Here is a 15,497-nt window from a genome sequence, read left to right on the forward strand (position 1 = left end):
TTTTGCCAGTGTGTGGACACAATACTCTCCTGTATGTGTGGACACTGTACACTTCTGTGTATGGTCACTGTACTCTCCCATGTATTTAACACTGTAGTCTCCTGTGTGTGGACACGTTACTCCCCTATGTGCGTGGACAGTGTATTCCCTTGTGTATGTGGACACTGTACTCTCCTGTGCCTGGACACTGTTCTATCTGGTGTATATTTGCACTCTTTTCTCCTGTGTGTTGAAACTGTACTTTCTTGTGTGTGGGCATGGTACTATATGTGTATATAGACAATGTACTCGCATGTGTGTGTGTGGATACTGTACTCTGCTATGCGCGGACACTGTTCTCTCCTATGTGATGACATTGTACTCTCTTGTATGTGGACACTATATTCTCCAATGTGTGGACATGGAAGTATCCTGTGTGTGTAGAGACTGTACTCTACGGTGTGTGGACACTGTACTTTCTTGTTTGTGTGGACATTGTTCTTGCCTGTGTGTGGACACTGGACTCTCCTGTGTATGGACACAATACTCTCCTGTGTGTGAACACTGTGCTCTCCCACGTGTTTTGCACGGTACTACCCTGTGTGTAGACACTGCACTGTGTGTAGACATTGTAGTCTCCTATGCGTGTTGACACTGTTCTCTCCTGTGTCTGGACACTCTTCCCTCCTGTGTGTTGATACTTTTCTCTCCTGTGTCTGTTGACACTGTTCTCTGTGTTGACACTTTTCTCTCCTGTGTGTGGACACTGTTGCCTCCAGTGTGTTGACATTGTTCTCCCCTGAGTGTGTGAAAACTGTACTCTCCTCTGTGTGGACATGGTACACTCGTGTGTGAGTGGACAATGTTCTCTCCTGTTTGTGTCGACATTGTTCTCGCCCGTGTTTGGACACTGCACTCTCCTGTGTGGGGACACAATGCTCACCTGTGTGTGTGGACAAGGTACACCTTTGTATATGGACATTCTATTCTCCTGTGCTAGGACACTGTACTCTTCTGTGCTTGGACACTGTACTCTCCTGTATGTGTGGACACGGTAATCTCCTGTTTGTGAACACTGTTCTCTCCTGTGTACTTTTGCACTGTTTTCTTCTTTGACTTGACACTCTACTCTCCTGTTTGTGTAGACACTGTATTCCCCTCTTTCGGTCCCACAGTATTCTGTACGTTGACACAATATTCGGTGTGTTGACATTGTTCTCTCCTGTGAGTGTGGACACTGTAGTCTCCTGTGTATTGACACTGTACTCTCCCATGTGTTTTGCACTGTACTCTCCTGTGTGTGAATACTGTACTCTCCTGTGTGAGGACACTGTACTCTCCTGTGTATGGACACTGTTCCCTCCTGTGTGTTGACACTGTTCTCTCCTGTGTGTTTGGACACTCTACTCTCCTGTCTGTGGACATTCTACTATCCTATGTGTGTGGCACTGTATTGTCCTGTGTGTGTTGTCACAGTAGTCTCCTGTGTATGGACACAGGAAACTTCTGTGATTGGACATGGTATTTTTCTGTACTTGGACAGTGTACTCTCCTGCATGTGTTGACACTGTACTCTTCTGTGTGTGGACACTGTTCTCTCCTGTGTGTTGACACTGTTCTCTCCTGTGTGTTTGGACACTCTACTCTCCTGTCTGTGGACATGCTACTATCCTATGTGTGTGGCACTGTATTGTCCTGTGTGTGTTGTCACAGTAGTCTCCTGTGTATGGACACTGGAAACTTCTGTGATTGGACATGGTATTTTTCTGTACTTGGACAGTGTACTCTCCTGTATGTGTTGACACTGTACTATCCTGTGTGTGGACACTGTTCTCTCCTGTGTGTGGACACTGTACACTCTTGTGTATGGACACTGTACTCTCCCATGTATTTCGCACTGTATTCCCCTGTGTGTGGACACGTTACTCCCCTATGTGCGTGGACACTGTATTCTCTTGTGTATGTGGACACTGTACTCTCCTGTGCCTGGACACTGTTCCATCTGATGTATTTTTGCACTCTTTTCTCCTGTGTGTTGAAACTGTACTCTCCTGTGTGTGCACATTGTATTCTCCTATGTGTAGACATGGTACTGTACTGTGTATATGGACAATGTACTTTCGTGTTTGAGTATGTGGACACTGTACTCTGCTATGCGCGGACACTTTTCTCTCCTATGTGATGACATTGTACTCTCTTGTATGTGGACACTATATTCTCCAATGTGTGGACGTGGAAGTATCCTGTGTGTGTAGAGACTGTACTCTACGATGTGTGGACACTGTACTTTCTTGTTTGTGTGGACATTGTTCTTGCCTGTGTGTGGACACTGGACTCTCCTGTGTTTGGACACAATACTCTCCTGTGTGTGAACACTGTGCTCTCCCACGTGTTTTGCACTCTACTCCCCTGTGTGTAGACACTGCACTTTCCTGTGTGTGGACATTGTACTCTCCTATGCGTGTTGACACTGTTCTCTCCTGTGTCTGGACACTCTTCCCTCCTGTGTGTTGATACTTTTCTCTCCTGTGTCTGTTGACACTGTTCTCTGTGTTGACACTTTTCTCTCCTGTGTGTGGACACTGTTGCCTACTGTGTGTTGACATTGTTCTCCCCTGAGTGTGTGAAAACTGTACTCTCCTCTGTGTGGACATGGTACACTCGTGTGTGAGTGGACAATGTTCTCTCCTGTTTGTGTCGACATTGTTCTCGCCTGTGTTTGGACACTGCACTCTCCTGTGTGGGGACACAATGCTCACCTGTGTGTGTGGACAAGGTACACCTCTGTATATGGACATTCTATTCTCCTGTGCATGGACACTGTATTCTCCCATGTATTTCACACTGTACTCCCCTGTGTGAAGACACTGCACTTTCCTGTGTGTGGACACAATACTCTCCTGTGTGTGTGGACACTGTAGTCTCTTGTGTATGGACACTGTACTCTGCTATGCGCGGACACTGTTCTCTCCTGTGTGATGACATTGTACTCTCTTGTGTCTGGAAATTATATTCTCCATGTGTGGACATGGAAATATCCCATGTGTGCAAACACTGTACTCTACTGTGAGTGGACACGGTACTTTCTTGTGTGTGGACACGGTACTCTCCTGTGTGTGTGGAAACTGCTCTCTCATGTGTCTGGACACTGTTCCCTCCTGTGTGTTGACACTGTTCTCTCCTCTGTGTGTGGACATTCTACTCTCCTGTCTGTGGACATGCTACTATCCTATGTGTGTTGCACTGTATTGTCCTGTGTGTGTTGTCACAGTAGTCTCCTGTGTATGGACACTGGAAACTTCTGTGATTGGACATGGTATTTTTCTGTACTTGGACAGTGTACTCTCCTGTATGTGTTGACACTGTACACTCCTGTGTGTGGACACGTTACTCCCCTATGTGCGTGGACAGTGTATTCCCTTGTGTATGTGGACACTGTACTCTCCTGTGCCTGGACACTGTTCTATCTGGTGTATTTTTGCACCCTTTTCTCCTGTGCGTTGAAACTGTACTCTCCTGTGTGTGCACATTGTATTCTCCTATGTGTAGACATGGTACTATATTGTGTATATGGACAACGTACTCTCCTGTGTGTGTGTGGACACTGTGCTCTGCTATGCGCGGACACTGTTCTCTCCTGTGTGATGACATTGTACTCTCTTGTGTGTGGACACTATATTCTCCAATGTGTGGAGATGGAAGTATCCTGTGTGTGTAGACACTGTACGCTACTGTGTGTGGACGCTGTACTTTCTTGTGTGTGGACATGTTACTCACTTGTGACTGTGGACATGGTCCACCTCTGTATATGGACATTCTATTCTCCTGTGCATGGACTCTGCATTCTCCCATGTATTTCGCACTGTACTCTCCTGTGCTTGGACACTGTACTCTCCTGTATGTGCGGACACGGTAATCTCCTGTTTGTGAACACTGTTCTCTCCTGTGTACTTTTGCACTGTTTTCTTCTTTGAGTTGACACTCTACTCTTCTGTTTGTGTAGACACTGTATTCCCCTCTTTCGGTCCACACAGTATTCTGTACGTTGACACAATATTCGGTGTGTTGACACCCTTCTCTCCTGTGAGTGTGGACACTGTAGTCTCCTGTGTTTTGATACTGTACTCTCCCATGTGTTTTGCACTGAACTCCCCTGTGTGTGGACACTGTACTTTCCTGTGTGTGGACATTGTACTCTCCTATGTGTGTTGACACTCTTCTCCCCTGTGTCTGGACACTATTCCCTCCTGTGTGTTGACACTGTTCTCTCCTGTGTGCGTGGACACGCTACTCCCCTGTGTGTGGACACACTACTATCCTATGTGCGTGGCACTGTATTCTCCTGTGTGTGTGTGGTCACAATACTCTCCTGTGTATGGACACTGTACTCTTCTGTGCTTGGACACTGTTCTCTCCTGTGTGTGTGGAGTCTGTAATCTCTGTGTTGACACTCTTCTCTCCTGTATGTGTGGACACTGCACTCTCCTGTGTGTGTGGACATGATGCTCTCCTATATATGGACACTCTACTCTACTTTGCTTGGACACTATACTCTCCAGTTTGTGTGGACACTGTACTCTCCTGTGTATGGACAGTGTACTCCTCTGTGCTTGGACACTGTTCTCTCCTGTGTGTGTGGACATGATGCTCTCCTGTATATGGACACTCTACTCTCCTTTGCTTCGACACTATACTCTCCAGTTTGTGTGGACACTGTACTCTCCTGTGTATGGACAGTGTACTCTTCTGTGCTTGGACACTGTTCTTTCCTGTGTGTGAGAACATGTAGTCTCTGTGTTGACTCTCTTCTCTACTGTATGTGTGAGGGTTGCTTTAGCCTGTGTGTGGACACAATACTCTCCTTTATGTGTAGACACTGTAGTCTCCTGTGTATGGACACTGTACTCTCCCATGTGTTTCGCACTGTATTCTCCTTTTTTTTTTCAAAACTTTATTTATTAATTTTAACATATGAAGAAAGTAAGTAATTCACGTACAGAAAAAATACAAAATAAACTAATACAAGTAAAAAGTAACTTAGTTAATACAATACCAATCTCGGCATCTCCCCCTAACCACTAAAAACTAAGACTAAAAAAAACTATTTTTAACCCCTAAACCCCCCCTCCCCACCCCTATGATAAAGAGTTAAGAATTAATACTATTAGTATAATAAAAAAAATAAAAAATATATATCTTAAATAAAAGCTCGATATATATAAAAAACAAAAAAAAATATTAATTAAGTATTAATTATTAATCCAAATTTTTTAATTATATCTGTAAAAACAAAAACAAAAAGAATTTAAACGAAAAAAACCAACTAATAATAAAAAAACTAAAAAAAAGAAAAAAGAAAGAAAAAAAAGAAAACATATATATAGAAATAATATATAATAAAAAAAGTTTTTTTAAAGAAAAAAAAATGATTAATTCAAACTTATTTAAATTGTATATAATCAATAAATGGGGTCCCCTTTAACTCATAAAAAGACATCTTATCTTGTATAGAAAAAGATATTCTTTCCATAACCAAACAAAACTTCATCTCTGAATACCACCGATCTAAAGACAATACATTTCTATTCTTCCAAGTAATCGCTATACATTTCTTGGCCACTGCCAGCGCTAAGTAAATAAAAGAGATCTGGTAATTATCTAATTCTAAATCAATCAACGGTTGCATATTCCCTAATAAAAATATTTCAGGGTCTAATACAATATGAAGATTATATAGATTATTAAATACAGGTTGAATACCTTTCCAAAATTGTTGTAACCGATCACACAACCAAATAGCATGTAAAAAAGTACCAGAAACCTGATCACAACGAAAACAAAGATCTGACTTACTAAAACCACATTTTTTTAATTTTTCAGGTGTTAAATATAATTGATGTATAAAACTATAATTAATCATCGCCAATCTAGCATTAATCAATTTTCGTACACTATTACAGCAGATTTCAGACCAATCTTCTTCAGTTATTGTTAAACTTAAATCTTTTTCCCATTTCATTTTATCTTTATCCCAATCTATTTTACTTTCACTTTCCAACAAAATACGATACAAACCTGATATATAACCCTTTTTTGGAAATGAGAGCACATATTTCTCAAAATCAGTTTCAGACAGTAAGTTCATTTGACGACTGCATACCTGTTTTACAAAAGATCTTAACTGATATTACACAAATATAGAATAACCACTTATATCAAATCTCTTTTGCAATTCTACAAAAGAACAAAAAAGACCTTCTAAAAAACAGTCAGATAAATTATGTATTCCTTTCTCCTCCCATTGTTTCAAAATAGTATTAGATACCGTGAAAGGAACAAGTTGATTATTATATAATGGTAATCTTCCCGACCACTTATTTTTCAATCCCATTTTATGTAATTTACTTGTCCATAAATTCATTAAATGTTTCAATATTGGTACATCATAAGTTCGTAACAAATTTTTATTCCACCGAAATAAAAATTCATTCGAAAATTTTTCAGAAATAACTGCCAATTCTATCTGTGCCCAACTAGGCGTATCTTGTGTGGCCATTAATGCGCTAAGAAATCTAAATTGAGCTGGTTCATAATAAAATTGAGTTAGGTAGCCGTAACCCTCCAAATTTAAAATCCCACATCAATTTTTTCAACGCCACCCTAGGAAATTTTCCTTTCCACAAAAAATCCCTAATTACTTTATATAAATCCTTAAAAAATCTTTTTTGTAAACAACAAGGAATTGATAGAAATAAATATTGTATACGAGGAAAAATATTCATTTTTATAGTATTAATTCTTCCTAATAAACCCAAAGGTAAATCTTTCCATTTAACTAAATCTGCCTTAATCTTCTTCATTAAAGGAAGATAATTAAGTGAATATAAATTTTGGTAGTCAGTATTAACATTAATTCCCAAATATTTAATTTGTTTCGTCCACTTCAAATTTGTAATATTTCTAAACATTGAATAATCATCTTTACTAACTGATAAAATTTCACTTTTAGTCCAATTAACCTTATAACCAGATAATTGACCATAAATCTCTAAGGAATCTTGAAGTGCTGGTAGAGAAACATCAGGATCCACCAAATACAGCAAAACGTCATCCGCAAATAAATTTATTTTATAATCTTCATTCAAGACTCTCATACCTTTGATACTATCATTCTGACGTATTAATTGTGCTAGAGGTTCAATAACTAAAGCAAACAAGGTGGGTGATAATGGACATCCTTGTCTAGTAGATCTTGTTAAATTAAAGGATTCTGAAAGCAAACCATTAGTAACAACTCTAGCTTTCGGACCATTATACAGAGCCTTAATCATACCAATAAATGAGAGACCAAACGAAAACTTTTCAAGTACTTTAAATAAAAACTTCCATTCTACTCTATCGAATGCCTTTTCTGCATCCAATGAAACCACCATTGGATAATTCTTCTGAGATTTAGATCTATTTATCAAAGTAATTAATCGTAGAATATTATCCGAAGCATACCTAATTTTTATAAAACCTGTTTGATCACGATGTATTACCTTTGGTAAATACTGAGCCAACCTATTAGCCATAACTTTAGCCACTATTTTATTGTCTACATTTAACAAAGATATAGGATGACAAGAAGCTACCTGTAAGGGATATTTATCTTTTTTTGGTATAACTGTAATTATAGCATTAGAACAGGACTCAGGTAATTGAAAAGTATCATAAAGTTGTTGTATTACATTCTTAAATAAGGAAGATATATCAACATAAAAAGTCTTGTAAAACTCAATAGAAAAACCATCTCCACCAGGCACTTTTCCATTTGGCATATCTTTTATAGCAATTTCAATTTCACTATCCGTAAAAGGTTTATCTAACTCTTGTCTGTCTTCTTGAGATAACTGTGGTAAATTAATATTTTTCAAAAAAGAGTCTATTGCATCTTCTTTTATCTCTTTACATTCAGTCAAATAAAGTTTTTTGTAAAAATTACAAAATTCATCGTTAATTTCTTTTTGACTAAAAGTAATACCTGATTTATTTCTAATAGCTGGTATAATCCTAGATAACTGTTCTTTTTTTAATTGCCAAGCTAATACTTTATGAGCCTTCTCACCCCATTCATAAAATTTATTTTTTGAACGATTCAACAGACATTCAAATCGATATGACTGTAACTTATTATACTTCAACTTTAAATTAGTTAATTGGATCTTTTGGAATTCAGTAGCTTTCTTTTGAAATTCTTTTTCACAGATTGTTATTTTCTTCTCCAAATCCTCTGTTTCTCTAACTCTCTCTTTCTTCAGTTTGGATGCATAACTGATAATTTGACCTCGTAAAAAAGCTTTCATTGCGTCCCACAAAACAAACTGATCAGAAACAGAGTGAACATTATTAGCAATGAAATCCTCAATTTGTTTTCTCAAATAAACAATAAATTCTGGCTTTTGTAGTAACAGAGTATTAAATCTCCATCTTAAAGTATGTTGTGTAACTTGAGAACTTTGATATTCCAGTAATAACAATGAATGGTCCGAGACTAACCTTGCCTTATAATCCACAGATATAACCTTATCCTGTAAATGTGCCGAAATTAAAAAATAATCAAGTCTTGAAAAATAATTATGTCGAGAAGAATAAAAAGAAAAGTCTTCCTGTGTAGGATTAAATCTACGCCAAACATCAAATAAATTCAAATCTTTCATCATATTAGCCATATGTATCGCCATCTTAGATTTCTTAATTACCTTTGGATACTTATCCAATAACGGTTCTAATACCATATTTAAATCCCCCCCAATCATCACATTGGAATTAGCTTGTCCCAATAATAAAGATATTTCTGTAATAAAAGCAGTGTGTTCAAAATTTGGAGCATAAACATCAATCAAAGTCCAGGCTTCATTAGAGATCATACAATTCAACTTAAGTAGTCTTCCTCCATTTTTCTCCTCGTCTTGCAATTGAAACGGTAAATTCTTATGTACTAAAACCGCAACTCCTTTTGCCTTTGAATTAAATGAAGAATAGAAGACTTGTCCAACCCAGTCCTGCTTAAGTTTCAAATGTTCTTTATCTGTCAAATGAGTTTCCTGTAAAAAGGCCACATCTATTTTAAATTTTTTTAAATAAGCAAGTACTTTCTTACGCTTTTCGGATTATTCAAACCCTGAACATTAAGAGAAGCAAATTTAAATTTCGACATGTCTTACAACAGTTAGAAAAAAAACCCCAACTCTTACCCCCTTACCCTCTCTTAATACGATCAAAAAAAAGAAAAAAAAGAAAGAAGAGAAAAAAAAAAGAAAATTAAAAAAAAAAATTATTTAAACAAAAAAAAACCCCTTCACTCTTTAATCTAATAATACAAAAAAAAAGGAAAAAAATGGGTAGGAGGTTAAAAATACCCCCTCCCGTCTAAACCGCGCAATGCGGTAACTTCCCCAAAAAAATGGGTGTAAGATAACTCACACGTAGCAGATGACTTTCAGAAAATAGTGCCTATCCAGTTCTCTCCTCCAACTCTCACTTCATCTTAAACTAACATCATCATTATTTAATATCCCTTTTTTTTGAAAAAAAGCATTAGAAAAAAAAAAGGACAACTCTCCTTTTAATCAACTCCAACTGCCGAGTCACCATTACGGCCATTCCTTCTTGGAGCACGGCTCTTTTCTTCCATCTCTTGTCTCCTTGGAGATCGTGGCGGACTATATCTCTGTTGAAACTGAGTGATTGGCAGCTCTTGAGCAAATGCTATAACTTCCTTTGGAGAATCAAAGAACTTTGGTTGGTAACCATCTTGAAAAACCTTCAAAACAGCTGGATATCTAAAGGTTGCCTTATAACCTGTCTTCCACAAAAACTCTTTAGCAGGGTTGAATTCCCGTCGTTGGAACATAACCTCTTGACTCAAATACACATAGAAGAAAACTTGATTATTTTGAATCATCAAGGGTGATTTTTTCTGTTGTGCATTTCTAATAGCCACTCGTAAAATTATTTCTCTGTCATAATAATTCAAACAACGAACCAAAAGAGGACTTGGACTTTGACCTGAAATAGGTCTTCTACGCAAAGCTCTGTGAGCACATTCCAGTATTATACCTTCCGGGAAATGTTCTTGACCCAGCACCTGCGGAATCCATTCTGTACCCTTCTGTATGTGTGGACACTGTTCTCTCCTGTGTATTTTTGCATTGTTTTCTCCTGTGTGTGGGAATGATACTCTCCTGTGTGATTGGACACTGTAATCTGCTGTGTGTGCACACTGTTGTTGCTTGTTTGTGTGGACACTGTACTATCCTGTGTATTTTTGCACTGTTTTTTGTCCTGTGTGTGGACACTGCACTCCATTGTGTGTGGACATTTCGCTCTCCTGTTTGTGCACATTGTATTCTCCTATGTGTAGATATGGTACGATACTGTGTATATTGACAATGTACTCGTATGTGTGTGTGAGGACACTGTACTCTGTTATGCGTGGACACTATTCTCTCCTGTTTGTGTGGACATTGTTCTTGCCTGTGTGTGGACACTGGACTCTCCTGTGATTGGACACAATACTTTACTGTGTGTATGGACATGGTACTTTCCTGTATATGGACACTCAACTCTCCTGTGCTTGGACACTATACTCTCCAGTTTGTGTCGACACTGTACTCTCGTCTTTGTGTCGACACTGTATTCTGTATATTGATACATTTCTCTCCTGTGTGTGTGAGCACTGTGCTCGCCTGGGCGTGGATACGATACTCTCCTGTGTTTGTGGACACTGTACTCTCCTGTGTGTGTGGACACTGCATTCTCGTGTCTGTGGGCATGTACTCTCCTGTGTGTGCACATTGTATACTCCTATGTGTCGACATGGTGCGATACTGTGTATGGACACTCTACTCTCCTGTGTGTGAAAAATGTGCACTCCCACGTGTTTTGCACTGTACTCCCCTGTGTGTAGGCACTGCACTTTCCTGTGTGTGGACATTGTACTCTCCTATGCGTGTTGACACTGTTCTCTCCTGTGTCTGGACACTCTTCCCTCCTGTGTGTTGATACTTTTCTCTCCTGTGTCTGTTGACACTGTTCTCTGTGTTGACACTTTTCTCTCCTGTGTGTGGACACTGTTCCCTCCTGTGTGTTGACATTGTTCTCCCCTGAGTGTGTGAAAACTGTACTCTCCTCTGTGTGGACATGGTACACTCATGTGTGAATGGACAATGTTATCTCCTGTTTGTGTCGACATTGTTGTCGCCTGTGTTTGGATACTGCACTCTCCTGTGTGGCGACACAATGCTCACCTGTGTGTGTGGACAAGGTACACCTCTGATATATGGACATTCTATTCTCCTGTGCATGGACTCTGCATTCTCCCATGTATTTCGCACTGTACTCTCCTGTGCTTGGACATTGTACTCTTCTGTGCTTGGACACTGTACTCTTCTGTATGTGTGGACATGGTAATCTCCTGTTTGTGAACACTGTTCTCTCCTGTGTACTTTTGCACTGTTTTCATCTTTGAGTTGACACTCTACTCTTCTGTTTGTGTAGACACTGTATTCCCCTCTTTCGGTCCACACAGTATTCTGTACATTGACACAATATTCGGTGCGTTGACACTGTTCTCTCCTGTGAGTGTGGACACTGTAGTCTCCTGTGTATTGACACTGTTCTCTCCCATGTGTTTTGCACTGTACTCTCCTGTGTGTGGACACTGTACTTTCCTGTGTGTGGACATTGTATTCTCAATGTGTGTTGACAATTTTCTTTCCTGTGTCTGGACACTGTTCCCTCCTGTGTGTTGACACTGTTCTCTCCTGTGTGTGTGTGGACACTCTACTCCCCTGTGTGTGGACACGCTACTATCCTATGGGTGTGGCACTGTATTCTCCTGTGTGTGTGGTCACAATACTCTCCTGTGTATGGACACTGTAGTCTTCTGTGCTTGGACACTGTTCTCTCCTGTGTGTGTGGACACTGTACTCTGCTGTGTATCACATTGTATTCTCCCATGTGTTTCGCACTATACTCTCCTGTGTGTGGACACATTACTATTCTATGGGCGTGGCACTGTATTCTCCTGTGTGTGTGGTCTCAATACTCTCCTGTGTATGGGCACTGTACTCTTCTGTGCTTTAACACTGTTCTCTCCTGTGTGTGGACATATTACTCACCTATGTGCGTGGACACTGTATCTCTTGCGTATGTGGACACAGCTCCTATGTATGGACACTGTTGTCTCTAGTGCGTGGACACGTTACTCTTCTGTACTTGGACACTGTACACTTCTGTAATTGAATAGTGTACTCTTCTGTATGTGTGGAAAATGTACTGTCGTGTATGTGTTGACACTATACTCTCCTGTGCATGGACACTGTTTCCTCCTGTGTGTGTGGACACTACTCTCCTGTGTGTATGGACACGGTACTCTCCTGTGTATGGACGCTGTTCCCTCCTGTGTGTTGACACTGTTCCCTCCTGTGTGTTGACACTGTTCTCTCCTGTGTGTGCACACTGTACTTTCTCGTGTCTGGACACAGTACTCTCCTGTGTGTGTGGACATGGTACTCACATGTGTGAGTGGACACTATTCTCTCCTGTTTGTGTGGACATTGTTCTTGCCCGTGTGTGGACACTGGACTCTCCTGTGTTTGGACACAATACTTTACTGTGTGTATGGACATGGTACTTTCCTGTACATGGACACTCGACTCTCCAGTGCTTGGATACTATTCTCTCCAGTTTGTGTGGACACTGTACACTCCTGTGGACAGTGTACTCTTCTGTGCTTGGACACTGTTCTCTCCTGTGTGTGTGGACATGTAGTCTCTGTGTTGACTCTCTTCTCTACTGTATGTGTGAGGATTGCTTTAGACTGTGTGTGGACACAATACTCTCCTTTATGTGTATGGACACTGTACTCTCCCATGTGTTTCGCACTGTATTATCCTGTGTGTCGACACATTACTCCCCTATGTGTGTGGACACTGTATTCTCTTGTGCATGTGGACACTGTACTCTCCTATGTATGGACACCATTGTCTCCAGTGCATGGACACGTTACTCTTCTGTACTTGGACACTGTACACTTCTGTGCTTGGATGCTGTACCCTTCTGTATGTGTGGACACTGTTCTCTCCTGTGTATTTTTGCACTGTTTTCTCCTGTGTATGGACATGGTACTCTCCTGTGTGTGGACACTGTCCGCTCCTGTGTGTTGACACTCTTCTCTCCTGTGTGTTTGGACACTCTACTCTCCTGTCTGTGGACATGCTACTATCCTATGTGTGTTGCACTGTATTGTCCTGTGTGTGTTGTCACAGTAGTCTCCTGTGTATGGACACTGGAAACTTCTGTGATTGGACATGGTATTTTTCTGTAGTTGGACAGTGTACTCTCCTGTATGTGTTGACACTGTACTATCCTGTGTGTGGACACTGTTCTCTCCTGTGTGTGGACACTGTAGTCTCTGTGTTGACACTCTTCTCTCCTGTATGTGTGGACGCTGTACTCTCCTGTGTATGGACACTGTACTCTCCCATGTGTTTCGCACTGTACTTTCCTGTGTGTGGGGACATTGTATTCTCCTATGTTGACACTGTTCTCTCCTGTGTCTGGACACTGTTCCCTCCTGTGTGTTGACACTGTTCTCTCCTGTGTGGGAGTGGACACTCTACTCCCCTGTGTGTGGACACGCTACTATCCTATGGGTGTGGCACTGTATTCTCCTGTGTGTGGTCACTGTAGTCTTCTGTGCTTGGACATTGTTCTCTCCTGTGTGTGTGGACACTGTACTCTGCTGTGTATGGACATTGTACTCTCCCATGTGTTTCGCACTGTACTCTCTTGTGTGTGGACACGTTACTCACTTATGTGCGTGGACACTGTATTCTCTTGCGTATGTGGACACAGCTCCAATGTATGGACACTGATGTCTCTAGTGCTTGGACACGTTACTCTTCTGTACTTGGACACTGTACTCTCCTGTGTATTTTTGCACTGTTTTCTCCTGTGTGTGGACACTGTTCTCTCCTGTGTGTGTGGACACTGTAGTCTCTGTGTTGACTCTCTTCTCTCCTGTATGTGTGAGCATTGCTTTTGCCAGTGTGTGGACACAATACTCTCCTGTATGTGTGGACACTGTACACGCCTGTGTATGGACACTGTTCTCTCCCATGTATTTAACACTGTAGTCTCCTGTGTGTGGACACGTTACGCCCCTATGTGCGTGGACAGTGTATTCCCTTGTGTATGTGGACACTGTGCTCCTCTGTGCCTGGACACTGTTCTATCTGGTGTATTTTTGCACTCTTTTCTCCTGTGTGTTGAAACTGTACTCTCGTGTGTGTGGGCATGGTACTATACTGTGTATATAGACAATGTACTCGCATGTGTGTGTGTGGATACTGTACTCTGCTATGCGCGGACACTGTTCTCTCCTATGTGATGACATTGTACTCTCTTGTATGTGGACACTATATTCTCCAATGTGTGGACATGGAAGTATCCTGTGTGTGTAGAGTCTGTACTCTACGGTGTGTGGACACTGTACTTTCTTGTGCGTGGACACTGTACTCTCCTGTGTGCGTGGATATGTTATTTACCTGTGAGTGTGGACACTATTCTCTCCTGTTTGTGTGGACATTGTACTTGCCTGTGTGTGGACACTGGACTCTCCTATATATGGACTCTCGACTCTCCTGTGCTTGGATACTATTTTCTCCAGTATGTGTGGACACTGTACTCTCCTCTTTGTGTCGATACTATATTCTGTATATATTGACAATTTTCTCTCCTTTGTGTGTGAGCACTGATCTCGCCAGCGCGTGGACACGATACTCTCCTGTGTGTGTCGACACAGTACTCTCCCGTGTATGGACACTGTGCTCTCCCACGTGTTTTGCACTGTACTCCCCTGTGTGTAGACACTGCACTTTCCTGTGTGTGGACATTGTACTCTCCTATGCGTGTTGACACTGTTCTCTCCTGTGTCTGGACACTCTTCCCTCCTGTGTGTTGATACTTTTCTCTCCTGTGTCTGTTGACACTGTTCTCTGTGTTGACACTTTTCTCTCCTGTGTGTGGACACTGTTGCCTCCTGTGTGTTGACATTGTTCTCCCCTGAGTGTGTGAAAACTGAACTCTCCTCTGTGTGGACATGGTACACTCGTGTGTGAGTGGACAATGTTCTCTCCTGTTTGTGTCGACATTGTTCTCGCCCGTGTTTGGACACTGCACTCTCCTGTGTGGGGACACAATGCTCACCTGTGTGTGTGGACAAGGTACACCTCTGTATATGGACATTCTATTCTGCTGTGCATGGACACTCTCTTCTCCCATGTATTTCGCACTGTATTCTCCTGTGCTTGGACACTGTACTCTTCTGTGCTTGGACACTGTACTCTCCTGTATGTGTGTACACGGTAATCTCCTGTTTGTGGACACTGTTCTCTCCTGTGTACTTTTGCACTGTTTTCTTCTTTGAGTTGACACTCTACTCTTCTGTTTGTGTAGACACTGTATTCCCC

The sequence above is a fragment of the Narcine bancroftii genome, chromosome 12 (genome assembly GCF_036971445.1).
Source record: "Narcine bancroftii isolate sNarBan1 chromosome 12, sNarBan1.hap1, whole genome shotgun sequence".
NCBI classification, from domain to species: domain Eukaryota; kingdom Metazoa; phylum Chordata; class Chondrichthyes; order Torpediniformes; family Narcinidae; genus Narcine; species Narcine bancroftii.